Genomic DNA, 8797 nt, shown 5'->3' with positions numbered 1-8797 from the left:
ATCCTCAATACCCAATCCTCAGTCTTCGAACCTCAATCCCCAATCCTCAATCCTCAATCCTCAATTCTCAGTCCTCAATCCTCAATCTTCAATCCTCAATACTCAATCTTCAATCCTCAATCCTCAATCCTCAATCTTCAATCCTCAATACTGAATCTTCTATCCTCAATCTCCAATCCTCAATGTTCAATCCGCAATACCCAATCCTCAACCCTCAACACTCAGTCCCCAATCCTCAATATTCAATTCTCAATCCTCAGTCCTCAATCCACAATCCTCAACGGTCAATGCTCAATACTCAATCTTCAATGCTCATTCCTCAATCCTCAATCCTCAATTCTCAATCCTCAATCGTCAACCTTCAATCCTCAATACTCAATCTTCAATCCTCATTCCTCAATGTTCAATCCTCAATACCCAATCTTCAGTCTTCAATCCTCAATCCTCAATCCCCAATCCTCAATACTCAATACTCAGTCCTCAATCCTCAGGCTTCAATCCTCAATACTCAATCTTCAATCCTCAATCCTCAATCCTCAATCCTCAATCTTCAATCCTCAATACTGAATCTTCAATGCTCAATCCTCAATCCTCAATCCTCAATCCTCAATCCTCAATCACCTATCCTCAACACCCAATCCTCAACCTTCAATCCTCTATGTTCAATCCGCAATACCCAATCCTCAATCTTCAACCCTCAACCCTCAATCCTCAATCCTCAATCCTCAGTCTTCAATCTTCAATCCTCAATACTCAATCTTCAATCCTCAATCCTCAATAATCAATCCTCAATCCACATTCTTCAATCCTCAACACCCAATCCTCAATCTTCAATCCTCAATCTTCAGTCCTCAATTCTCAATCCTCAATCCTCAATCCTCAGACCTCAAACATCAATACTCAACCCTCAGTCCTCGTCCTCAATCCACAACCCTCAATCCTCGATCCTCAATCTTCAATCATTAATATTCAATCTTCAATCTTCAATCCTCAATCCTCAATCCTCAACCCTCAATCCTCAACGTTCAATCCTCAATACCCAATCCTCCGTCTTCCATTCTCAATCCTCAATACTCAATCCTCAATCCTCAATACTCCGTCCTCAATCCTCAATCTTCAATCCTCTATACTCAATCTTCAATCCTCAATCCTCAATCCTTAATCCTCAATCTTCAATCCCCAATACTGAATCTTCAATCCTCAATCCTCAATCCTCAACCCTCAATCCTCATTCTTCAATCCTCAACACCCAATCCTCAATCTTCAATCCTCAATGTTCAATCCGCAATACCCAATCCTCAATCTTCAATCCTCAATAATCAATCTCCAATCCTAGATCCTCAATCCTCAATCCTCAATCCTCAATCCTCAATATTCAATCCTCAATACTCAATCTGCAATCCTCAATCCTCAGTCCTCACTCCTCAATCCTCATTCTTCAATCCTCAATACCGAATCCTCAATCCTCAATCCTCAATCCACAATCTTCAATCCTCAATACTCAATCTTCAATCCTCAATCCTCAATCCTCAATCCTCAATCCACATTCTTCAATCCTCAACACCCAATCCTCTATCTTCAATCCTCAACCCTCAGTCCTCAATTCTCAATCCTCAATCCTCAATCCTCAGACCTCAAACATCAATACTGAACCCTCAGTCCTCGTCCTCAATCCACAACCCTCAATCGTCTATCCTCAATCTTCAATCATCAATATTCAATCTTCAATCCTCAATCCTCAGTCCTCAATACTCAATCCACAATCCTCAATCCTCAACCCTCAATCTTCATTCTTCAATCCCCAATACCCAGACCTCAATCTTCAATCCTCAATTCTCAATCCTCAATTCTCAACCCTCAATCCTCAGTCCTCAGTCCTCAATCCTCAATCCTCAAACCTCAGCCCTCATCCTCAATCATCAATCCTCAATCCTCAATCCTCAACCTTCAATCCTCAATACTCAATCTTCAATCCTCAATCCTCAGTACTCAAACCTCAATCCTCAATCCTCAACCCTCAGTGATCAATTCTCAATCTTCAATACTGAATCGTTAATCCTCAGTCCTCGATCCTCAATCCTCAATCCTCGCTCCTCAAACCTATATCCTCAACCCTCAGTCCTCACACTCAATTCTCAATTCTCAAACCTCAATCCTTAATCCTCAATCTTCAATCCTCAATAATCAATCTCCAATCCTAGATCCTCAATCCCAAATCTTCAATCCTTAGTCCTGTATCACCAATCCTCAATCCCGAGTCCTCAATCTTCAATGCACAATGCTCAATCCTCAATCCTCAATCCTCAGTCCTCAATCCTGAATCCTCAATACTCAGTCCTCAATCCTTAATCTTCAATCCTCAATACTCAATCTTCAATCCTCAATCGTCAATCCTCAATCCTCAATCTTCAATCCTCAATACTGAATCTTCAATCCTCAATCCTCAATCCTCAATCCTCAATCCTCAATCCTCATCCTTCTATCCTCAACACCCAATCCTCAATCTTCAATCCTCTATGTTCAATCCGCAATACCCAATCCTCAATCTTCAACCCTCAACCCTCAATCCTCAATCCTCAATCCTCAGTCTTCAATCTTCAATCCTCAAGAGTCAATCTTCAATCCTCAATCCTCAATACTCAATCCACAATCCTCAATACTCAATCGTCAATACTCAATACTCAATCGTCAATCCTCAATCCCCAATCCGCAATCTTCAATCCTCAATCCTCAATCCTCAATCCTCAATCCTCAATCTTCAAGCCTCAATACTCAATCTTCAATCCTCAGTCCTCAATACTCAATCGTCAATCCTCAATCCTCAATCCTCAATCTTCAATCCTCAATACTCAAACTGCAATCCTGAATCCTCAGTCCTCACTCCTCAATCCTCATTCTTCAATCCTCAATACCGAATCCTCAATCTTCAATCCTCTATCCTCGATCTTCAATTCTCAATCCTCAATCCTCAATCCTCAGACTTCAAACACAAATACTCAACCCTCAGTCGTCGTCCTCAATCCACAACCCTCAATCCTCAATCCTCAATCTTCAATCATTAATGTTCAATCTTCAATCTTCAATCCTCAATCCTCAATCCTCAACCCTCAATCCTCAACGTTCAATCCTCAATACCCAATCCTCAGTCTTCCACCCTCAATACTCAATACTCAATCCTCAATCCTCAATACTCAGTCCTCAATCCTCAATCTTCAATCCTCAGTCCTCAAACCTCAATCCTGAATCCTCAATCCTGAATCCTCAATCTTGAGCCCTCAGTCCTCTACAATCAGTTGTCAATCCTCAATCCTCAATAGAATATCATCAATTCACAGTTTTCATTACTCAATACTCAATCTGCAATCTTCAAATCTCTATCCACAAACATCAATTCTCATCACTCAACCCTCAACACTCAGTCCCCAGTGCTCAATATTCAATCCTGAATCCTCAATCCTCAATCCACAATCCTCAACGTTCAATCCTCAATCCTCAATCCTCAGTCCTCAATCCTCAATCCTCAATCCTCAAACCTCAATCCTCAACCGTCAGTCCTCGTCCTCAAACCTCAAACCCCAATCCTCAATCCTCAATCTTCAATCATCAATACTCTATCTTCAATCCTCAATCCGCAATCCTCAATCCTCAATCGTCAATCCTCAATATTCAACGCACAACCCTCAGCCATCAATCCTCAATCCTCAATCCTCAATCCTCAATCCTCAGTCCTCAAACGTCAATCCTGAATCCTCAAACCTGAATCCTCAATCTTCACCCATAAGTCCTCAACAATCAATTGTCAATCCTCAATCCTCAATAGAATATCCTCAATTCACAGTTTTCAATACTCAATCCCCATTCTTCAATCTTCAAATCTCAATCCACAAACATCAATCCTCATCACGCAACCCTCAACACTCAGTCCTCAATCTTCAATCCACAATCCTCAATCCTCAATCCTCAATTCTCAATCCTCAATGCTCAATACTCAATCGTCAATACTCAGTCCTCAATCCCCAATCCTCAATCTTCAATCCTCAATCCTCAATCCTCAATCCTCAATCCTCAATCTTCAATCCTCAATACTCAATCTTCAATCATCAACCCTCAATCCTCAATCCTCAATCCTCAATCCTCAATCCTCAATCCTCAATCTTCAATCCACAATCCTCAATCCTCAATCCTCAATCTTCAATCCTCAATACTCAATCTTCAATCCTCAATCCTCAATCCTCAATCCTCAATCCTCAATCCTCAATCCTCAATATTCAATCTGCAATCCTCAATCCTCAGTCCTCACTCGTCAATCCTCATTCTTCAATCCTCAATACCGAATCCTCAATCTTCAATCCTCAATCCTCAGTCCTCAATTCTCAATCCTCAATCCTCAATCCTCAGACTTCAAACACCAATACTGAACCCTCAGTCCTCGTCCTCAATCCACAACCCTCAATCCTCGATCCTCAATCTTCAATCATTAATATTCAATCTTCAATCTTCAATCCTCAATCCTCAATCCTCAACCCTCAATCCTCAACGTTCAATCCTCAATACCCAATCCTCAGTCTTCCATCCTCAATCCTCAATACTCAATCATCAATCCTCAATACTCCGTCCTCAATATTCAACGCACAACCCTCAGCCATCAATCCTCAATCCTCAATCCTCAATCCTCAATCCTCAGTCCTCAAACGTCAATCCTGAATCCTCAAACCTGAATCCTCAATCTTCACCCATAAGTCCTCAACAATCAATTGTCAATCCTCAATCCTCAATAGAATATCCTGAATTCACAGTTTTCAATACTCAATCCCCATTCTTCAATCTTCAAATCTCAATCCACAAACATCAATCCTCATCACGCAACCCTCAACACTCAGTCCTCAATCTTCAATCCACAATCCTCAATCCTCAATCTTCAATCCTCAATACTCAATCTTCAATCCTCAATCCTCAATTCTCAATCCTCAATGCTCAATACTCAATCGTCAATCCTCAGTCCTCAATCCCTAATCCTCAATCTTCAATCCTCAATCCTCAATCCTCAATCCTCAATCCTCAATCTTCAATCCTCAATACTCAATCTTCAATCATCAATCCTCAATACTCAATCCTCAATCCTCAATCCTCAATCCTCAATCTTCAATCCTCAATACTCAAACTGCAATCCTCAGTCCTCAGTCCTCACTCCTCAATTCTCATTCTTCAATCCTCAATACCGAATCCTCAATCTTCAATCCTCAATCCTCGATCTTCAATTCTCAATCCTCAATCCTCAATCCTCAGACTTCAAACACAAATACTCAACCCTCAGTCGTCGTCCTCAATCCACAACCCTCAATCCTCAATCCTCAATCTTCAATCATTAATGTTCAATCTTCAATCTTCAATCCTCAATCCTCGATCCTCATCCCTCAATCCTCAACGTTCAATCCTCAATACCCAATCCTCAGTCTTCCACCCTCAATACTCAATACTCAATCCTCAATCCTCAATACTCAGTCCTCAATGCTCAATCTTCAATCCTCAGTCCTCAAACCTCAATCCTGAATCCTCAATCCTGAATCCTCAATCTTGAGCCCTCAGTCCTCTACAATCAGTTGTCAATCCTCAATCCTCAATAGAATATCATCAATTCACAGTTTTCATTACTCAATACTCAATCTGCAATCTTCAAATCTCTATCCACAAACATCAATTCTCATCACTCAACCCTCAACACTCAGTCCCCAGTGCTCAATATTCAATCCTGAATCCTCAATCCTCAATCCACAATCCTCAACGTTCAATCCTCAATCCTCAATCCTCAGTCCTCAATCCTCAATCCTCAATCCTCAAACCTCAATCCTCAACCGTCAGTCCTCGTCCTCAAACCTCAAACCCCAATCCTCAATCCTCAATCTTCAATCATCAATACTCTATCTTCAATCCTCAATCCGCAATCCTCAATCCTCAATCGTCAATCCTCAATATTCAACGCACAACCCTCAGCCATCAATCCTCAATCCTCAATCCTCAATCCTCAATCCTCAGTCCTCAAACGTCAATCCTGAATCCTCAAACCTGAATCCTCAATCTTCACCCATAAGTCCTCAACAATCAATTGTCAATCCTCAATCCTCAATAGAATATCCTCAATTCACAGTTTTCAATACTCAATCCCCATTCTTCAATCTTCAAATCTCAATCCACAAACATCAATCCTCATCACGCAACCCTCAACACTCAGTCCTCAATCTTCAATCCACAATCCTCAATCCTCAATCCTCAATTCTCAATCCTCAATGCTCAATACTCAATCGTCAATACTCAGTCCTCAATCCCCAATCCTCAATCTTCAATCCTCAATCCTCAATCCTCAATCCTCAATCCTCAATCTTCAATCCTCAATACTCAATCTTCAATCATCAATCCTCAATCCTCAATCCTCAATCCTCAATCCTCAATCCTCAATCTTCAATCCTCAATACTCAATCTTCAATCCTCAGTCCTCAGTCCTCACTCCTCAATTCTCATTCTTCAATCCTCAATACCGAATCCTCAATCTTCAATCCTCAATCCACAATCCTCAATTCTCAATCCACAATCCTCAATCCTCAGGATTCAAACACCAATACTCAACCCTCAGTCCTCGTCCTCAATCCGCAACCCTCAATCCTCAATCCTCAATCTTCAATCATTAATATTCAATCTTCAATCCTCAATCCTCAGTCCTCAATCCTCAACTCTCAACCCTCAATGTTCAATCCTCAATACCCAATCCTCAGTCTTCAATCCTCAATCCCGAATCCTCAATCCTCAATCCTCAATTCTCAGTCCTCAATCCTCAATCTTCAATCCTCAATACTCAATCTTCAATCCTCAATCCTCAATCCTCAATCGTCAATCCTCAATATTCAACGCACAACCCTCAGCCATCAATCCTCAATCCTCAATCCTCAATCCTCAATCCTCAGTCCTCAAACGTCAATCCTGAATCCTCAAACCTGAATCCTCAATCTTCACCCATAAGTCCTCAACAATCAATTGTCAATCCTCAATCCTCAATAGAATATCCTCAATTCACAGTTTTCAATACTCAATCCCCATTCTTCAATCTTCAAATCTCAATCCACAAACATCAATCCTCATCACGCAACCCTCAACACTCAGTCCTCAATCTTCAATCCTCAATAATCAATCTCCAATCCTAGATCCTCAATCCTCAATCCTCAATCCTCAATCCTCAATATTCAATCCTCAATACTCAATCTGCAATCCTCAATCCTCAGTCCTCACTCCTCAATCCTCATTCTTCAATCCTCAATACCGAATCCTCAATCCTCAATCCTCAATCCACAATCTTCAATCCTCAATACTCAATCTTCAATCCTCAATCCTCAATCCTCAATCCTCAATCCACATTCTTCAATCCTCAACACCCAATCCTCTATCTTCAATCCTCAACCCTCAGTCCTCAATTCTCAATCCTCAATCCTCAATCCTCAGACCTCAAACATCAATACTGAACCCTCAGTCCTCGTCCTCAATCCACAACCCTCAATCGTCTGTCCTCAATCTTCAATCATCAATATTCAATCTTCAATCCTCAATCCTCAGTCCTCAATACTCAATCCACAATCCTCAATCCTCAACCCTCAATCTTCATTCTTCAATCCCCAATACCCAGACCTCAATCTTCAATCCTCAATTCTCAATCCTCAATTCTCAACCCTCTATCCTCAGTCCTCAGTCCTCAATCCTCAATCCTCAAACCTCAGCCCTCATCCTCAATCATCAATCCTCAATCCTCAATCCTCAACCTTCAATCCTCAATACTCAATCTTCAATCCTCAATCCTCAGTACTCAAACCTCAATCCTCAATCCTCAACCCTCAGTGATCAATCCTCAATCTTCAATACTGAATCGTCAATCCTCAGTCCTCGATCCTCAATCCTCAATCCTCGCTCCTCAAACCTATATCCTCAACCCTCAGTCCTCACACTCAATTCTCAATTCTCAATCCTCAATCCTTAATCCTCAATCTTCAATCCTCAATAATCAATCTCCAATCCTAGATCCTCAATCCCAAATCTTCAATCCTTAGTCCTGTATCACCAATCCTCAATCCCGAGTCCTCAATCTTCAATCCACAATGCTCAATCCTCAATCCTCAATCCTCAGTCCTCAATCCTGAATCCTCAATACTCAGTCCTCAATCCTTAATCTTCAATCCTCAATACTCAATCTTCAATCCTCAATCGTCAATCCTCAATCCTCAATCTTCAATCCTCAATACTGAATCTTCAATCCTCAATCCTCAATCCTCAATCCTCAATCCTCAATCCTCATCCTTCTATCCTCAACACCCAATCCTCAATCTTCAATCCTCTATGTTCAATCCGCAATACCCAATCCTCAATCTTCAACCCTCAACCCTCAATCCTCAATCCTCAATCCTCAGTCTTCAATCTTCAATCCTCAAGAGTCAATCTTCAATCCTCAATCCTCAATACTCAATCCACAATCCTCAATACTCAATCGTCAATACTCAATACTCAATCGTCAATCCTCAATCCCCAATCCGCAATCTTCAATCCTCAATCCTCAATCCTCAATCCTCAATCCTCAATCTTCAAGCCTCAATACTCAATCTTCAATCCTCAGTCCTCAATACTCAATCGTCAATCCTCAATCCTCAATCCTCAATCTTCAATCCTCAATACTCAAACTGCAATCCTGAATCCTCAGTCCTCACTCCTCAATCCTCATTCTTCAATCCTCAATACCGAATCCTCAATCTTCAATCCTCTATCC

The sequence above is a fragment of the Calliopsis andreniformis genome, chromosome 11 (assembly GCF_051401765.1).
Source record: "Calliopsis andreniformis isolate RMS-2024a chromosome 11, iyCalAndr_principal, whole genome shotgun sequence".
Classification (NCBI taxonomy): domain Eukaryota; kingdom Metazoa; phylum Arthropoda; class Insecta; order Hymenoptera; family Andrenidae; genus Calliopsis; species Calliopsis andreniformis.
This window is presented reverse-complemented; position numbering follows the sequence as displayed.